Genomic DNA, 5,937 nt, shown 5'->3' with positions numbered 1-5,937 from the left:
AAGAAAATCGGGATAAAACCGATAAGCAAAACAATTTTTAAAGGAAAATTGTTAAACCCATATCCGTCAATTCCTTTAATCATCATAAAAATCTTGCTTTTTCTCACCAATCGGAATACCCCACTTCCTTTTAACAACATTATCAAATCCCGAAAAAACACCTTTAAGACCAATAAGCTTTAAACGGATTTCTTCAAAAACATTCAAGGCAATTTTCCTCTCTTCGGACTTTCCATTTCTAAATAGCCTTCTATTTCTCTCTCTCCAAATGAAATACACAGAAGCAGCAAAGGAAATCTTAGATATGAAAACTTGAATGCTTTTCCCTTTCAACAGATCTTGAAACTCTTCAATTAAAGTATCCCATCCTTGAGAATTACTAGTGATTCCCACTTTATCTTTCACTAGGTTCCAGACAAGAGAAGAATACGAGCATTCAAAAAAGAGGTGATTGTGCGAGTCAGGTTGCATATTACAAAAAACACACTTGAGATTCTTGTTTTTATCCCAAAATCTCATTCTATCCTGGGTCATCAATCTCTCCTGGATAGCAAGCCATAAGATGAAGCTGAGTCTAGGAATACATTGTTTGAACCAAACCAAATGGGCCCAAGGAACCTTCTGACCGCAGAAATTTAAGTCCCTCCAAACTTGATGAATATCAAATTCCACCACTTGACCATCTCTTTTTCTCCATAAAGTTCTGTCGGCCACCAAAGGATCAAGAATCGGCAATTGATGATCTCTCAATTGAGGAATAAGAGTGATCCACTCAGACGGCCAAGACCAAGAATTGCCCACAATAACATCCTTGACTTTGTCAGTGATTCTGAATCCAGCTTTAGTAATATCTCTAGGAGAAAGAACATGCGAAAAAGCTCCCAGCTGGTGCCAATCATCATACCACATAAAAGAATTTGCCCCATTCCCGATCTTGGTAAAAAAATGATTTCTAAATTTGGTTCTCAATCTAATCAAATTCCTCCAGCTCCAACTTAGGTCCTGTTTTTCCTTAACATCCCAAAAACTTCTACCCTTGAGAACATGAATGTTTATCCATTTGACCCACAAGGAGTCAAAGTTAGATAAAATCATCCATATTCTTTTAGATATAATAGCTTTGTTCCAAACTCTAAGATTTCTGAGACCCAACCCCCCATTCTCAACAGGTTTACAAATGGAAGACCATGAAACTTTAGCTCTTCCCTTCTTGGATTCATCACAGTCCCACAGAAAATTCTTCATCAGTTTTTCAATTTCCTTGGTTATAGAAGCTGGAATAAGCAAACAAGAAGCCCAATACACAGGAAGGGAGAATAAAACCGAAGAAATGAGCTGAAGTCTTCCCGCGTAAGAGAGATATTTGTTTCTCCAATCGCCAATTCTACATCGGACTTTATCAACAAGTCTTTTGCAGTCCCGTATAAACAATCTAGTAGATATGAGAGGGATACCCAAATATCTCATTGGAAGTTTCCCTTCAACAAAGGGAAGAGTGTCAAGAATTTTCCTTTTAACATCAGCCTTGACGTTCCCAAAAAAAATATGGCTTTTAGAAAAATTAGGATGAAGGCCAGCAATTTTAGCAAATTCATCAAGGCTGTCTTTTATAACCCTGACCGAAGCTTTATTACCATGACAGAAGATCATTAGATCATCCGCAAAGCACAAGTGTGTGATTTTAAGCTGCTTGCACTTCCAATGATACTTGAACAGAGGCTCATTCCTTATTCTTCTTTGAAAAATCAAATTGAAACTTTCCATCACCAAGGTAAAAAGATACGGAGATAAAGGACAGCCCTGTCGGAGACCTCTTTTTCCATCAAAATAACCATGATAAGATCCATTCATACTAATCATGTATGAAGGAGAGCTAACACACTGCATGATCCATTTTATCATTGCCGGATGAAATCCAAAATGAAAGAGGATATTTTGAAGAAATGACTAATTCACCGTGTCATACGCTTTCTGGATATCAACTTTAAGGGCACATCTAGAATAACCTCGATCTCTGTGGTAACCCCTAACCAATTCTTGGGAAAGAAGGATATTGTCTGTAATGGATCTTCCCGGAATAAAGGCAGATTGGTTATCAGCAACAATAGATCCTAAATGATTTCTTACTCTTCCAACATTGATCTTATTGATGCATTTGTAAATAACAGAACAACATGAAATAGGTCTAAAGTCACTCACTTTCCCAGGAGAATTAACTTTAGGGACTAAAGCAATGACAGTAGAATTTATCTCCTTGAGGATTTTCCCATTAGCAAAAAATTCCTTGACAGCTAAACAAAAATCCTCTCCAATAATAGTCCACATAGATTTGAAAAACTTAGCCGAATACCCATCCGAACCAGGAGCTTTATCATCCTCTATGTCAAAGAGGGCAACCTTAATTTCATCATTAGAAACAATCTTAACCATATCAACAGCATCACTAAGATCCAATTTATTAATGAAAAGAGAATCAGGCTGATAAATTTCGTCACAAGTCACCTCTTTTCCAAGAAAATCCTGAAAATAGTCAACAAACTCTTTATAAACAGCCTCCCCTTCCAGCCACTCTCCATGACAATTCATAACAGCTTCTATTCTGTTTTTATGCATTTTCCCTTTAACAATTCTGTGAAAAAATTTTGAATTGCTGTCACCCTCCTTTAGCCATTGAACTTTAGCTTTTTGCTTTAAGAAAATCTCTTCCTTATCATGAGCTTTTTTGAATTCTTCAAGAAAAATTGCCTCCAGATCGCGAAGATGAGAATTATACGGATCCATGTCCAATTCAACTTGAACCGCTTCCAGCTCTTTCCGGTAATGATTAACATTATCCGAAAAATGCCCCTGCATCTTTAAGAGTTTGCGAATTGGCTTTTTGAGACTTTTAAGCTTTTGCGTTAAAATAAACATTTTAACACCTTGAATATCAATGTTCCAGTGCCTTTCAACAATTAATTTCAGATCAGGACAGAGGGTAAGAACATTGGGGAATTTAAACGGAAGCACCTTAAATTTAGATCTTGAGGGAATTTTAATGATGACCGGACTATGATCAGAAATCCCGTAAGGAAGAAAAGAAGCACAAATAGAAGGAAATTGATCCAGAAGTTTGCAATTGCCCATGACACGATCAAGTTTCTTCATAATTCCATTTAATCCTTTCGGCTTTTGATTCCAAGTGAAATTCAATCCATTACAATTAATATCTTGAATTTCAAGAGAATTAATGCAATCATGAAATTCCACCATCCCTTTAGTAAATTTGGAAGATCCAGCGAAACTTTCACAAGGATTAAGTGTGACATTAAAATCACCACCAATAATCCAAGGATCTTCATTGACAAAACTTTTATGATGCACAAGAGAAGACCACAAAGCTCTTCTATCAATGTACTTATTGGCAGCATAAACAATGGAACAAAAGACAAATTTGTTGTTTGAAGGAAACCAAACTTTACAATGAATAACTTGATCATTATGATCAATCAAGTTAACATCAAAAAGAAGCGGATTCCATCCCAAAATAATGCGGTAAGTACGCCCTAAGTTCCCCTTAACAGCAGTCCACTTCCAATTCCCAAAGATTTTATCACACTTCTCATTAAGTTTATTCAAGCTAACTTGAGATTCAAGGATAGCTAATAAACTTAAATTATTTTCCTTAATAAAATTCTTTATTTCTTTTTGTTTAGGAGCCTGATTAAGACCCCTAATATTCCAAATTCCAAAATTAAGCGACATTGGAAAACCCTTCCCTGTTGGTATCATCCAAAGGGATACCTCCTATAACTTCCATTTGATCAACATTATCCAAATAATCGAGATCAATATCTTGAATACTTTTCCTTGAATAATCCATTTGATTATCCTCTTCCAAATTCTTCAAGACCTCAAATTTGTTGCTGGACAAAATAATCGCAGGATCTTGAATTTTTTCAACTTTTGGGCTTTTATCAAAGTTAGAACTAATCTTAAAATCATCTCTGGACTTTGGAACATACTTCAGCCCACTGCCAAAGTTTTTTCTTTTTTCCGAAAATAAATTCGGATCTTTATGAGCAGCCGAAACTTGCAAATTCCCCAGATCATTATTCCCACCTGTGCCAGCTCCAACATTAACATTTTTGCTCGAGAAATTAGAACTTTTACTATTTTGCCCCTGTTCAAAATTATAACCGAAAGATCTACCATTCACACTTTGGTTCTTCCCATTTTGCCCCTGAATTCCTTTACCCTTAATCCATTGGTTGCCCCCATAACTATATCCATTTTTTTCAAAGTTATTCCCTTTTTGCCCCTGATTTCCAACCGAGTTTTTTTCTCCACTATTCCCTTTTTGCCCCTGACTTCCAGCAGTACTTTTAGCCGCATTCCTTCCATTGCCTTGGTTTTTCCAAGAATGCCCATGAGAAACATTCTGATTTTTTATTCCATTTCCTTCCTTGATTTTTTCTCCAGTATTTATTCCCTTATTTCTTTTGACCACTGTTTGAAACCCATCTTTATCTTCTTCAACTTTTTTTGTGCTCGCAATAAGAATTTCCATTAAATCAACTTTGTTGCCATCCTTATTATGTTCATCAGATTTAGAATTCACTGCATCATTGGCCTCCTTAGCAAGTAAAATTCCACATGTACTATCTTTATGCCCATAAACCTTGCAATGAGAGCATTTGGAAGGATTCCAAGCATATTCAATTTTGCATCTTGACAGAATTCTTTCTCCTGTAGTAAGGTCCGACGAATATACATGAACTTCCTTTAGCCATTCCTTTGCAGCAGACATTTCAATCAGAATTCTCATAAAGGCCGGTCTTCCCCAATGCTCTTGACACATTTTTGCTGTATGGGCATCAACATCCAGTGGTTTTCCTATTTCCCAAGCAATATGACTCAGCCCTGTTCCATTCCAATATTCAAGAGGAACATTATATATTTTGACCCAAACTGGAACTTTGTCATGTTGATCTTTGGCCGAGCTCACACCAGTGGTCCATCTTCTAACGACAAGGGCACTGTCAAAAATCATCCAAACTCCTCCCTCTAACACAGAAATCATGCCTTGTTCAGTGCTAAATCTGAAAAAATAAATTCCTTCGTCATTTACCATTACTTCCTCTAATCCATGTTTTTTCCATGTGTTGTGAGCAAACTTGTTAACATTAAAAAAATTAACATGTTTGTCAATGAAATATCCATAAAGGGTGGTCTTAAAGGGGCTGCAGCCTTTAAGGATATCACAAATTGGCATTTCCACCACTCCATCAGGTAATTCCGCATTCTTCTTAACCTTAGAAATAAGGTTTGCTGCATTAAGCTTCTTCCCACTAACTTTTTCAGCATATGACACAGGTTCATTTGTTTTTAATTCATCCAAAGCCATTATGGGAGCATTCATATTCACCTTGTTCTTTATCTCCCCATTCTTCATTTGTTCCAGCATGTTTTCAGTGATGAGAAGCCCTCCATTACTATTTCGAATACTTCCTTTCTTATCCTCATCTTCATCAACCGTCATTTGGACATTAATGCCCTTGTCATCCGGATCATCATAGTTGAAATTAAACTCTCCTTTTTTTTCAATTTCAATATGATTGAACTTGCTAGGGAAGTGAAAAATAATCTCATTACATACTTGTTCTAGTTGTCTACTCACCATTTCATCAATTTCAATTTTCCTTTTCTCTTTCTTTTCCTTAACCACAGATTGCAGAGAACAGATTTCTTGAAGATCAACACTCACTGGCTCATTTAAATTCAGCTTTGGATCCCCTTCAGGGAAAAGCTTAATCACAGTTTCACCAACTTTTTGAAGACCATCAGAAGCTTCAAGTTCCGAAGAGATTTTCATATTAACCGAAGAAGGGAACAGAGAAGAAGAAGTTTTGATTGGAATTCGGTTCTTCCCAAAATTTGCTTCAGCCAATTTTTTAA

Source organism: Lactuca saligna, chromosome 5, assembly GCF_052625555.1.
Source record: "Lactuca saligna cultivar CGN05327 chromosome 5, ASM5262555v1, whole genome shotgun sequence".
Taxonomy (NCBI): Eukaryota; Viridiplantae; Streptophyta; class Magnoliopsida; order Asterales; family Asteraceae; genus Lactuca; species Lactuca saligna.
This window is presented reverse-complemented; position numbering follows the sequence as displayed.